The sequence below is a fragment of the Balaenoptera musculus genome, chromosome 3 (assembly GCF_009873245.2).
Source record: "Balaenoptera musculus isolate JJ_BM4_2016_0621 chromosome 3, mBalMus1.pri.v3, whole genome shotgun sequence".
Lineage (NCBI taxonomy): Eukaryota > Metazoa > Chordata > Mammalia > Artiodactyla > Balaenopteridae > Balaenoptera > Balaenoptera musculus.
The window spans coordinates 81834862-81849737 of record NC_045787.1 but is presented as its reverse complement, the minus strand read 5'-3'; the positions used below and the strand labels follow the sequence as shown (position 1 = coordinate 81849737).

Here is a 14876-nt window from a genome sequence, read left to right as displayed (position 1 = left end):
AAAGAAGAGAAACAGAACTGGAATTGGAAACCAAAGGACTAAGCAAGTAAAATAAGTAAAGAAAACAAGACTTACACTTGAGCTACAATGAAGTGGCTTATGGCAGACCAATGCTCCTACTGAGAACACCTAGAAAAGCTGAATAACATTTTAAAAATGTGTTTAAAGGCATCAGACAGTTGTTTAGGCAACTAGGAATTTAGAGACCAAAATCCTGGAGAAAGGCAAACCTTGTGAGGAGAAGCAATCTTCTGCAGTTACTTTTTACCCTGAGTATATTTACTATTTCTGGACATTGGCAAGAAGCTGGCAATTCTGGCAAAGTGTCTGGGCAAAAAGCATCTAGTAAGATGACAAAAAAACTGGCACAAATTTTTGACTGACCTTTGAGCCTAAAGAGACAAAAATTAGGACATGGAGTGAGACAGGATATCAGTAAGGAGAGAGGTAGACAAATGAGATAACACTCTGTTGGGGTTTCACTCAATACATTTGCTGAATTATGAAGCTAAGAGGCTGAAATCAAGTAGAAATCTTGTAAAAAGCAGAGAAAAATTTCACCAGTCTTGTGATGCTCTATAGATAAGAGTTCAACTTTAGATTGTGCGGTTGGGGAGCAACCGTGGTGAATACCATGTTCTCAACTGTTACCTCTGTAAGGTTAAGACCTAAGAGTGAGGGCCTCCCTAAAGTACTATAACCCAGCCAGGAATTAATTTGCCTCTAATTGGATTAATTTGGTCAGCGAGTGCTGTAGCAGCAGAAAGGCAGACTTAACACTCCGAAAGAAAGATAATGTCATACAAAGCTATAAAGTGTTGTAGGCAAGGGTCTTGCATTAAAAAAAATACCCAGCAGGCCAAAGACATGGCCAACAACCCTTAGATAAAACAGACGATAGAACAGACCATAGGGGATCCAGATATTGGCATTATCAAATAAGAATGTTACAATAGTATTTATGGGTGCAGTAATACAGATAACTGTGAATTTCTCATCAGAAACCATGGGTTCAGAAAACAGTAGAACAATATCTTTAGTCCTGAAAGAAAAGAACTGCTAACACATAATTTATTATCCAGTGAAAATATCCTTCAAGAAAGAAAATGAAAGAAAGATAGTCTCAGGTGAAGGATAATTAGTAACATTTGTTGTTAGCTCTAAAAGAAATGAGATTTTGGAATGATCAGACTGGGAACATAAAATAACTATGATTAATATTCTAAGGGCTCTAATGGAAAAAGTGGACAACATGAAAGAAGTATAGGTAATGCAAGCAGAGAAATGGAAACTCTAAGAAAAAAATCAAAAGTAAATTCTAGAAAGCCAAAACAACACTATAATAAAATGAAGAGTCCCTTTCATGGATTCATCAGTAGACTGTACAGAACTGAGGAAAGTATTAATGACTTTGAAGATATGTCAGTGGAAACCTTTCAAACTGAAAAGCAAAGAGAAAAAAGAATGCAAATAACTGGAATAGAATATCCAAGAACTGTGCAGCAATTACAAAGATGTAACACATATGTAATGGAAGGACCAGAAAGAGAAGAAGGAGACAAAAGAACAGAAGAAATAGGTGAAGTAATAATGGCTGAGAATTTTCCATAGTTAATGACAGACAGCAAACCACAGATCTTGGAAGCTCAAAAAATACCAAGAAGGATAAATACCAAAAAAAACTACATGTAGGCATATCATATTCAAACTGCAGAATCAAAATCGAAGTCTTGAAAAAAAGTCGGAGGAAATAAAACTTATAGAGGATCAAGGATAATTTACAACAGACTTCTCTTCACAAACAATGCAGGCAAGATGAGAGAGGAATGAAATATTTAAAGGACTGGAAAAAAAAAGTCAACTTAGAATGCTGTATGCAATGAAACTATCTTTGAAAAGTGAAGGAGATATAAAGATATTCTCAGATAAACAAAATATAAGGGAATTGTCACCAGTAAATCTGCTTTGCAAGAAATGTTTAAAGAAGTTCTTCAGAAAAATGAAAAATGACATGAGTTAGATGTAGATTCACATAAAGAAACAGAGCATTAGAGATGAATAAATAAAGGTAGACTATGTTCTTTTATTTTTATCATTTTAATAGGTATAATAGATAACTCTTCAAAATAATTATGGCATTAAGGTATTCAGTAATTATAGTTTATGGATAGTGAAATAAATGACAGCAGTCTTATAAAAAGGGAGGGAGGAATCGGGAATACTTTGTTATAAAGTACCTGAACTACCAATGAAGTGGTATAATGTTATTTGAAAGTAGACTTAAATAACTTGAAAATGTATGTTGGGAATTCTAGGGAAAATCATTAAAACGTTTTTAAAAAGAAGTATAATTGCTATGCTAACAGATGAGAGAAAATGAAATCTCATAAAGTACTCAAAACCAGAGAAAGCAGAAGAGCATGAATGATGAAAGCAAGAAAGCAAGCAAGCAAGAAAAAATTTTGGGTGTATAATTCTTCATAGTAGTCACTTATGACCTTTGTATTTGTAGTGTATCAGTTGTAATGTTTTTGCTTTCTTATAATTTCATTTATTTGACTCCTCTCTTTTTTTTCTTGGCAAGTCTAGCTAAAAGTTTATCTATTTTATTTATCTTTTAAAAAAACAACTCTTAGTTTTATTGATCTTTTCTATTGTATTAGTCTCTATTTCATTTATTTCTGCTCTCATCCTTATTTCCTTCCTTCTACTAATTTTGGACTTAGTCTGTTCTTTTTCTAATTCCTTGAGGTGTAGTTAGATTGTTTATTTGAGATCTTTCTTTTTTCTTAGTGTAAGCTTTTATTGCTATGAACTTAAAATTGCTTTCTTTACTGAAAACTAGTTGATTTACAATATTAGTTTCAGGTGTACAAAATAGTGATTCAATATTTTTATAGATTATAACCCTTTTAAGATTATTATAAAATAATGGCTACATTTCCCTGTGCTCTACAATATGTCTTTATTGCTTATTTATTTTATACATAGTAGTTTATATCTCTCATTCCTATACCCCTATCTTGCCCCTCCCCTCTTCCTTCTCCTTACTGGTAACCAGTAGTTTGTTCTCTGTATCTGTGAGGCTGTTTCTGTTTTGTTATATATATTCATTTGTTTTATTTTTTAGATTTCATATATAAGTGATAACATAGAGGCATTTGTTTTTCTCTATTTAACTTATTTCACTAAGCATAATACCCTCTAGGTCCATCCATGTTGCGCAAATGGTATTATTTCATTCTTTTTTATGGGTAATATTCCATCATATATATATATATGCCACATCTTCTTTATCCATTCATCTGTTGCTGGGCACTTAGGTTGCTTCCATATCTTGGCAATCATAAATAATGCTGCTATGAACATTGATTGGGGTGCGTGTATCGTTTCGAATTAGTGTTTTCGTTTTCTTTGGATATATACCCAGGAGTGGAATTGCTAGGTCATATGGTAGTTATACTTTTAGTTTTTTTGAGGAAACTTCATACTGTTTGCCATAATGGCTGAACCACTTCTTAGAATTGCTTTTGCTATGTCCCATTAATTTTTGGTATATTTTCATTTTTATTTATTTCAAGGTATTTTTACATTTCTCTTTTGATTTATTCTATGACCAATTGGTTTTTTAGTGGTATGTTGTTTAATCTTCACATATTTGTGAATTTTCCAGTCCTCTTCTTGTAAATGATTTCTAGTTTCATACTATTGTGGTTGGAAAAGATGCTTGATGTAATTCCAATCTTCTTAAATTTATGAAGACTTGTTTTGTCATGTAATATATGATCTACACTGGAGAATATTTCATGTGCATGTGAGAAACATGTGTATTCTTCTGCTGTTGGATGGAATGTCCTGTAAGTGTCTGTTAAGTCTGTCTGTTCTAACCTGGAGTTTAAGTTCAATGTTTCCTTATTAATTTTCTGCCTGGATGTTTTATCCATTGCTGAAAGTGGGACATCAAAGTCCTTTAGTATTATTGTGTTGCTGTCTATTTCTCCCTGTAGGTCTGTTAATATTTGCTTCATATGTTTAGGTGTTCCTGTGTTGGGTGCATAAATATTTACAAGTGTTATATCTCCTTGTTGGAATGATCCCTTTTCATTATAAAATGACCTTTTTTGTCTCTTCTTGCAGTCTTTGTCTTAAAGTCTGTTTTGTCTGATATAAGTATAGCTATCCCAGCTTTCTTTTGGTTTCCATTTCTATGTAATATATTTTTCCATCGCTTTACTTTCAGTCTGTGTGTCCTTACATCTGAAGTGAGTCTCTTTTATGGGGCATATATATATATGGGGCTTGTTATTTTAATCCATTCAGATACTCTATGTCTTTTAATTGGGGAATTTAGTCTATTTACATTTAAAGTGATTATTGACAGGTATGTACTTATTGCCATTTTGTTAATTGTTTTCTGGCTATTTTGTTGTTCCTGTGTTTCCTCCTTCTCTTGCTCTTCCTTTGTGATTTGATGATTTTCTTTAGTGCTTAGGTTCCGTTCTCTTTATCTTTTGTGTACTTTCTATAGGTTTTTGTTTTGTGGTTACCATGAGGCTTATATAAAACATATTTATAACAGTCTATTTTAAGGTGATAACAACTTAACCTCAAATGCATACTAAAGCTCTACATTTTTCTTTCCTCCTGCATTTTATGTTTTTGATGTTAAAATTTATATCTTTTTACCTTGTGTATCTATAAACAAATTATTGTAGTTATATTTATTTTTATAACTATAATAACTAGATGAACTTTATCTATAACAATAACCTTATCTATAATTATAATGACTAGATAAGCCTTATTGATCAACCAGGCCTGAGTTCTTGGTTGTCTATCAAATCTTTGTGATTGTTCAGGCTGTCTTCTTTGTTTTTAGTGGCCCCCAGTAGTTGAGGGCGTACCAAGACCTGTCAGTGTCCCAAAGGGGAGGATTGCAGCCAGCACTTAGATACAGGCAGATTGGAAGCCAGATCCTCAGGCAGTAGAGGGGAGAATACGTAGTTAGGATGCTTTTAGAGAGAAACTGGGAGATGGGCTTTTTTTGCCTGCTCCCTCTGTACTAAGCCTGAGTGTATAGCTGCAAGTGGAGTGCCCCTGTGCCCATTAATAACTGCTTTTTTGTTTACAGTCCTTTGGGACTCATGAATACAAGCCTCACTGGCTGTCAGAGCCAAGTGATCCAGGGACCTGTTCCTTGGACAGCAGTGACAAAAGCTGGGGTGCCAGACGTATGTACGTGCTCCTTCCAGGAGGACTTGCCATTCATAGTGGGCTGGAATGAGAAGGCAAAGGTGGTGTCTGATGTCTTCCCCAGTCTCTGGGGAGGATCACAGTCAGCTTCCAGATGCCTGCGAATATACAACAGACAGTACAAGGTTTGTAAAGCCTAAATATTTGCTATCTGGCCCCTTACAGAAAATATTCATTGATCCCTAACCTAAACCTACCTATTCAAAGGCAGCAATTGTCAGATTATTTTAAAAAGTAATCCCAAGCTAAATTCAGTCTACATGAAACCTACGATAAATAATGACATGTAGTTTAAAAGTAAAAAGATGAAAAAATTATAACATACAAATGCTAAATAAAAGAAAGCTGAAATAAATATATTAATATCAGACTTCAGAATCAACAAAATTATAGGGATAAAGAGACATTACAAATTATGAAATGGTCAATTTACAAAGAACAAACAATTCTACTTGTGTATGCAGCTAACAACAGAGACTCAAGATCTAAGAGGGAAAATCTAGTAAAACTGAAAGAAAAAGAAGATAAATTCAAAAATATACCTAGAAACTTTATTACTACCCTCTCAAGGGAGTTAAAGAAGTACTGAATAACACAATCAACTTGAACTAATTTATATTTATGGAACACTTCAGTCAACAATAGCAGAATACCTATTCTTTTTGAATACAAATGGATTATTCACCAAAATAAGCCATATTTTGGGTTGTAAAACAGACCTGAAAAGTATAAAAGACTGAAATTATACAGAGTGTGTTTTCTACCACAGCAGAATCAAACTATAATCAAAACAGAAAAGTAATGAGACAATCTCTAAACACTTGGAAACTGAATAACATACTTCTAAATAATCTGTAGGTCAAAGAGGAAGTCTGAAGAGAAATCAACAGAAAATACATTGACCTGAATGAAAATGAAAATACCACATATCACAATTGTGGGACAAAACTAAAACAGTATTGAGAGGGAAATTTATAGTACTAAATGCATACAATTAAAAATAGGAAAAGTATCAAGAATCTAAGCTCCCACCTCAATTTAAGAGCAAAATAAACCCAAAAGAAGCAGAAGGAAGCAAATAATAGATACAAGCAGAAATCAATCAAACAAAAACCTGGTTCTTTGAAAGATCAATAAAATTGACACATCCCTAGCAAGATTAACAAAGAAGAAAAGCAGAGAACACAAATTACCATTATCAGGAATGAAACAGGCAGTAACTATCCCCAGAGATATTTAAAGGATAATAAGGGACTACCAAAAATAACTCCACACATATAAATTTGACAGGTAGGGGCTTCCCTTGTGGTGCAGTGGTTGGGAATCCACCTGCCAGTGCGGGGGACACAGGTTCGATCCCTGGTCCGGGAAGATCCCACATGCCACGGAGCAACTGAGCCCATGCACCACAGCTGCTGAACCTGTGCTCTGGAGCCCGTGAGCCACAACTGCTGTGCCCACGCACCACAACTACTGAAGTCCGCACTCTCTAGAGCCCATGCTCCGCAACAGCAGAGGCCACCGCAGTGGGAGGCCCGCGCACCGCAACGAGGAGTGGCCCCCACTCACCGCAACTGGAGAAAGCCCGCGCACAGCAACGAAGACCCAACACAGCCAAAGATAATAAATAAATAAAAATAAAATAAATTTAAAAAAATTTGACAGGTAATATGGACTAATCCTTGAAAACTGAAAAAACTCACCCAATATGAAACAGATAATTTGAATAGTTATAAAAGGAATTATTAAATAAATTGAATCCACAGTTTATAAAGTACCCCCCAAACATGTTCTGGCCCAGATGATTTCACTGGAGAATTCTACCAAATATTTAAAGAATTAACAATGATTCTACACAATATCTTCTAGAAAGTAGAAGAGGAGGGAATACTTCCTAACTTGGTTGATGAGGCCAGTGTTATTTTGATAGCAAAGCCAAAGACAATACAAAAAAAATGGATCATACAGAACAGTATCTCTCATAAACTTAGATGCAATAGCCTCAACAAAATGTTAGCAAGTTAAATGCAACAATGTATAAAAAATTAGTCCTTTTGGTGCCTAACATTCATCATCTTTTCTTTTGGGGCTCATTCAGTGTACATGTAAGTCAGGGCCTTGCCTCCATCTAAATCAACCAAAGGGAGTTAAATACTACTTTTTTAATCTTCCTTACATCAACAAGTATATGAGTTAGGCTCATATGATTGGACTGCTCCCTTAAGATTTTGATTTTTGAGAAAGTAACAAAAAAGCCCATGGTCAGTGAGAGATTACCTGCAGCCTCCAATGCAAAACTGAGTACTGCAGTGCATCAAGTCCTGGGGGTGGGGGCATGGGGGACATCTTGCTAAGAAGATTAGTCCTATAATGTAATCTTGCTTGCCTTTTTTTGGGTTCTTGATGGTTTTCAGAATCTACTTTTTGAGGCTTCTTCCTCATTCTATGAGCTCTTTGACGTTCTTTCAATAAGTTCATTCACTTTATCCAGAATTAGTTTATGCTACCTGTATTGGTTCAAATATATAGTTTATAAATGAAAAATGATAATCTTAAAAATGATTTTGAAATATAGCCACTTTTTCAAATTATTAATAATGTAAAGTAAGACCCTTTGATTTCATTCTAAATTTATATTTAGAAACTTTTCTGGACTTCCACTTTCAGCCAAGATGGAATAACACATTTCCCCTACTATAAAAACCAACCAAAAATTGAAACAGTGGTTTTCATGACAGAGGAGTCAGTCAGTGAAGGACAGTGATACATGAGAGGTGGGAAACATTTAAGGTGAGCCTTATAATTCCTCCAGCTTACTGCCTTAAGAGGGTTTTGAGGTCATGGTACAGGAAGGGGGAACCAGACAAATTCTGGCAGACTCCCTGAGTTGAGGCATTTGAGCTGAGAGTCCAGAGAAACCAATACAGCTAGAGTTCATAGGATAGTGTACCAGAAGACATAACATATCTGCAGAGGATTGCTCTAAAATGTAAAGCAGAGTACTAATTAGCATATATGTGAGGAAAGTACCTGAGTCTAAGGAACCAAAAAAATCAAAGGAAACAGTACTCACCACTCACACATGGTTGGGATTAGTACCTGTTCTGATCAGACTGGAAAACCTCAAAAATCACAGAGCACACAGTATACAGAAGGATCTTGCCACAGTAGTGGGTAATAATTAGCTCTAAACTGAGCACTACTCTGGCTCTACCAATCAAGTCTTGGAAGCAAGAGCCCAAAAAGATAAAACATTTACCTGTAAATTAGCTGCATTCCAGACCAAAGCTTATTTATCTAAATACAAAAATATTTAGTTTCCAAGATGGTGAAATTTACAAGGCCTAATATCCATTAAAAATTATAAGAAATTCAAGTCAGCAGAAAAACACAACCCATAATAAGGAACAAGAACTCAATTCATCAAAACAAACCCATAACTGATGGGTATGTTAAAATTATCAGAGAAAAATGTTAACACGACTATTATACCAGTAATCCACATGTTAAAAAAGTTAAGTAGAAGACAATTTTAAAAACCCAAATTGAACATATAGAAATAAAGACTAGAATTTGTGAGAAAAATACTCTCTATGAGATTAATGATAGATTAGACATTTCAGAAGACTAGTGAACTTGAAATCAATAGCAATAAAAACCATCCAACAGAAAACAGAAAAGAGAATTAATAAAAATGAACAAAGCATCACTGAGTTGGACAACTTCAGGTGCTATATGTGAAGGTGCTTATATGGTTGAAGTCCCCAGAGGAAGAAGCTTGGGAAAAGAAAAATATCTGAAGAAATGATGTCCAAAACATTAAAATTTCATGTGACCTATAAATCTACGGACTTAAAAAAATCAGACAAACATTAAGTACAAGAAACATGAGAAAAATTACATCATGGTACATAATAATCAAATTGCTCAAAATAAGTGTAAAGTGAAAATATTAAAAGTAGTGAGAGGTGGAAAACATACCTTAAATATGAAAGGCCAAAGATAAGGGTAACAGTTGATTTTACATCAAAAGCAATACAGGTAAGAAGAGGGTGGAACTATTTTTAAAGTACTGAAAGAAAAAAGTCAACCTGTAATTCTACACAAAATCAGAATATCTATCAAAAATGAAGGAGAAATAATTTTAGATATTAAAAATGTAAATAGTATTCAATCAACAAACTTATACTACATGAAGTATTAAAGGAAGTCTTTCAAGCTGAAATAAAATAATACCAGATTAGGGACTTCCCTGGCAGTCCAGTGATTAAGACTCCACACTTCCAATGCAGGGGTCAAGGGTTTGATACCTGGTCTGGGGATCTAAGATTCCACATGCCGTGTGGTGCGGCCATAAATAAATAAATAAATAAATAAATAAATAAATAAATAAATAAATAAATAAATAAATGCAATGCATGATTTGAACTGGATAATTTTACAATAAAGGACATTAAAAAAAATACCAGATGAAAATATGAACTACACAAAGCAAAGAAGAGCAAAGGAAATTGTAACTATATAGGTAAATCATTTTTTCTTATTTAAATCTCTTTAAAAACAATTGTTTAAAACAGATTAACATGTAATATGGGTTTACATGAAGTGCTATCATATCATATGTTGGTAGCCTGTATTAAGTAAAAATGTATAGTGTAAACCCTGAAGCAACCACTAAAAAACAATGAGTCATAGCTAATAAGCCAACACAGGAGTTAAAATAGAATTTTCCAAAACTGTTTGATCTCAAAGTAGGCAGAAAAGTGGAAAAAGAGAACAAAGAAGAGATAGAATAAATAGAAAACAAATAGAAAGAGGATATATTCAAACCTAACCACATTAGTAATCACATTAAATGCAAATGGTTGTAGTATCTCAGTTAAAAGGCAGATAATCTGCAGTTTAATTTAAAAAAAGCAAGACTATATGCCGCATGAAAGAAATGCACTTCAAATACAGACACAAGTAGATTATGTGTAAAAGGATGGGAAAAGATATAACATGTTAACAGAAGTCAAAAGAAAGCTGATATCAGTGACCAAGTAGATTTGAGAGCAAACAATATTAGCAGGAAAAAATCATGTCATTATGTACTATAAATTGGCCAATTCATCAAAAATTAATAGCAATCCTAAATGATTCGGAACCTAATGAAAGAGCTTTAAAATATGTGGAGCAAAAACTTACGCACTGCAAGGAGAAATGTAGAAATTCACAAGTGTAGTCAGCTATTTCAGTATTCCTCTCTTAGTAGAAGTAGGGAGAAAAAAAAAACAGTGATGATAAAAATGATTTGAATAACACTGTCAACCAACTTGACCTAATTGACATTTGTAGAACATTTCATGTAACAAAGGAAAATATGCTTTCTTTTCAAGAATGCATGAAATACTTACCAAAATAGACCATATTCTATGAAATAAAACTCAGTAAATTTAAAGGATCAAATAATAAAATGGAAGTAAAATTTCTGACCATGATGGAATTAAATTAGAAATAAATTAATAAAAAAAGATTTCTGAAAAAGCCCCAGATATCTGGAAACTGAAAAAACCTTCTACATAAACTTTGGGTCAAATAATTTCTCCTAAAGGGAAATTGTAAAATATTTTGAAGTGAATGAAAATGTAAACACACATTAAAAAATTTGTGGGATGCTGTTAAAGCAGTATGTAGGGCAAAATGTATAGCATTAAAAGTCTGTATTAGAAAAGAAAAAAGTCTCAAACCAGTGACATTTGTTTCTACCCTAAAAAACTATAAACATCAAAGCAGACTGATTGTAAATTAAGTAGAACAAAGCATGCAATTGAGATCAGAACAGAAATCAGTGGAGTAGAAATGAGAAAAACAATGGAGAAAATCAGTAAAATCGCAGGTGTTATTTTGAGAAAATTGATGAAATTGCTAAACCACTACAGAGAGAAAATTACCAAAATCAGGAGTTAGAGATCTGTTGTTAGTATAGGTTCTACTAATATAAAAAGATAATAGGTTAATATTATGAACAACTTTATGCCCATAAATTTAATAGCTACCATGAAATGGGTAAAACCTTTGAAAGACAAAAAACTCACTTAAGAAGAAATAGCTAATTTTTATATCTAGCAAATAAATCAAATTTGTAGTTAAACACTTTCCCACAAAGAAAACTCCAGGCCCAAATGGTTTCACTGGGGAATTCTACCAAACATTTAAAAAATATCTGTTCTTACACAAATTCTTCTAGAAAATTGAAAAGGAATGGATACTCCCTAACTCATTCTATGAGACCTGCATTATCCTGATCTCAAAACCAGACAAAGACATTGTAAGAAAGGAAAACTATAGACCTATATCACTCATGAGTATAGATGCAAAAATTCTTAACAGAACTTTAATAAATGGAATCCAATAGTATATTAAAAGGAAACTAAATTATGATCAAACAAGATTCATATAGAGATGCAAGGATAGTTTAATAGTTGAAAATCGATTGATACATAATCTACCATATTAATAAACTAAAAATGAAAAAAATTTATAATCTCAATAGATGTCAAAAATGCTTGATAAAGTGCAACATCCATTCCTGATCAAGTAGAAAACTAATAATGGAAGGGATTCTATGAAAATGTACAGCTAACATCATACTTAGTGATGATTATAGACTGCATGTTTGTGTTTCCCCCTCCTTCCAGATTCATATGTTGAAGCCCTAATCCCCAATATGATAGTATTATGAGATGGAGCCTTTAAGAGATAATTAGGGTTAGGTAAGATCATGAGGGTGGACACCCCATGATGGGATTAATGTCCTTCTAAGAAGAGGAAGAGACCAAAGCTTTCCCTCTATCGACTGTGTGAGGATAACAATGAGAAGGTGATGTTCTGCAATCCAGGAAGACAGCCCACACCAGACACCAAAGCTGCCTGCACCCTGACCTGGACATAGCTTCCAGAATAGTGAGAAATAAATGTCTGTTGTTTAAGCCACGCAATCTATGATATTTTATTATAGTGGCTTGAGCAGACTAAGATGATGAAACATTGACTAACCAGAAATACAAGGATATCTGTTTTTAATACTTCTATATTAACATTGTTCTAAAGGTTCTAGCCGTACAATAATGTAAGAAAAATAAACAAAAGGCATTACAATAGCAAAAGTAGAAGCAAAACTGTGTTTATTTGAAGTCAACACCATTGTCTATGTAGAAAATCCAAAAAACACTATAACTAATAAAATGAGTTTAGCAAGTTTGTAAGATCAAATCAACCTACAAGAATCTATGGTATTTCTATATGCTAACTACAAATGCAGAAATCAATATTAAAAATAATATTGTTAATTCCCATAAGGCTATCAACTGACTTTTCAGCAGAAACTCTGTAGTCCAGAAGGGAGTGTCATGAAGTATTTAAAGTGATGAAAGGGAAAAAACTTACAAACAAGAATACTCTACCAAGCAAGCCTTTTATTCAGATTTGATGGAGAGATAAAAAGTTAGATAAGCAAAAGCTAAAATTCTTCAGCACCACCAAACCAGCTTTACAAGAAATATTAAAAGGACTACTCTAACTGAAAAAGAAAAGGCCATTACTAGAAACATGAAAATAATAGAAGGAAAAAACTCATTGGTAACAGCAATATGAAGGAAAGACAGTAAATCAACCACATATAAAGTTAGTAGGAAGACTAAAAGACAAAAGTAGTAAAATTATATCTATCTGCAATAAGTAGTTAAAAGATACACGAAAAGATGTAAACTAGGTCAAAAACAGGAAACGTGGGTGCAGCAAAAATGCGGGATTGTTAAAATGTGTTTGAACTTAGATAAATAACATAAAATAATGATGTGTGTGTGTGTGTACCTACCTCACGGTAACTACAAATCAAAAATCTATTAGTTACACACACACGGAAAAAAGGAATCGAGACATTAACATTAAAGTTGTAGACATAACATTAAAGATAGTCATCAGATCACAAGGGAAGAGAACAAAGGAAGAGAAAGGAACAAAAAAGACCTATAAAAACAATCCCCAGGGAGGAGCTTCAAGATGGCAGAAGGGGAAGATGTGGAGATCACCTTCCTTCCCACAAATATATCAGAAATACATCTACATGTGGAACAACTGCAGAACACCTACTGAATGCTGACAGAAGACCTCAGACCTCCCAAAAGGCAAGAAACTCCCCATGTACCTGGGAAGGGCAAAAGAAAAAAGAAAAAACAGAGACAAAAGAATAGGGACGGAACCTGCACCAGTGGGAGGGAGCTGTGAAGGAGGAAAGGTTTCCACGCACTAGGAAGGCCCTTCATGGGTGGAGACTGCGGGTGGCGGAGGGGGGAAGCTTCGGAGCCACGGAGGAGAGCACAGCCACAGGGGTGTGGAGGGCAAAGCGGAGAGATTCCCGCACAGAGACTCGGCGCCGACCAGCACTCACCAGCCCGAGAGGCTTGTCTGCTCACCCGCTGGGGCAAGCGGGGGCTGGGAGCTGAGGCTCAGGCTTCGGAGGTCAGACCCAAGGGAGAGGACTGGGGTTGGCTGCGTGAACACAGCCCGAAGCGGGCTAGGTGCGCCACGGCTAGCTGGGAGGGAGTCAGGGAAAAGGTCTGGAACTGCCAAAGAGGCAAGAGACTCTTTCTTGCCTCTTTGTTTCCTGGTGTGTGAGGAGAGAAGATTAAGAGCACTGCTAAAAACAGCTCCAGAGACGGGCGTGAGCTGTGGCTATCCGCGCGGACCCCAGAGACGGGCATGGGACACTCAGGCTGCTGCTGCAGCCACCAAGAAGCCGGTGTGCAATCACAGGTCATTATCCACACCTCCCCTCCCGGGAGCCTGTGCAGCCCGCCACTGCCAGCGTCCCGTGATCCAGGGACAACTTCCCCGGGAGAACAGACGGCGCGCCTCAGGCTGGTGCAGTGTCATGCTGGCCTCTGCCGCCGCAGGCTCGCCCCGCATTCCCTACCCGTCCCTCACCCCGGCCTGAGTGAGCCAGAGCCCCTTAATCAGCTGCTCCTTTAACCCTGTCGTGTCTGAGCGAAGAACAGACGCCCTCAGGCGACCTACACGCAGAGGCAGGTCCAAATCCAAAGCTGAACCCCAGGAGCTGTGCGACAAAGAAGAGAAAGGGAAATCTCTCCCAGCAGCCTCAGAAGCAGCGGATTAAATCTCCACAAACAACTTCATGTACCCTGCATCTGTGGAATACCAGAATAGACAACGAATCATCCCAAATTTAGGAGGTGGACTTTGGGAGCAATGATATATATATATTTTTTCCCCTTTATCTCTTTTTCTGAGTGTGTATATGTATGCTTCTGTGTGTGATTTTGTCTGTATAGCTTTGCTTTTACCATTTGTCCTAGGGTTCTGTCTCTCCGTTTTGGGGGTTTTTTTATTACTTTAAAAAATTTTTGCTTAGTAAATCATTATTTTTTATTTTTATTTTAATAACTTTATTTTATTTTATTGTATCTTCTTCTTTCTTTCTTTTTTTTCCTCCCTTTTTTTCTGAGCCGTGTGGAGGACAGGCTCTTGGTGCTCCAGCCAGGCATCAGGCCTGTGCCTCTGAGGTGGGAGAGCCAAGTTCAGGACACTGGTCCACAAGAGAACTCCCAGCTCCACGTAATATC

General features: G+C 35.5%; 1 protein-coding gene across 1 annotated transcript in view; it reads left to right on the top strand.

Annotated features, from left to right (window-relative positions):
- SLCO6A1 (solute carrier organic anion transporter family member 6A1) overlaps positions 1-14876 on the top strand; it is a 96757-nt gene that overhangs the window by 50802 nt on the left and 31079 nt on the right. The window lies entirely within an intron of this gene.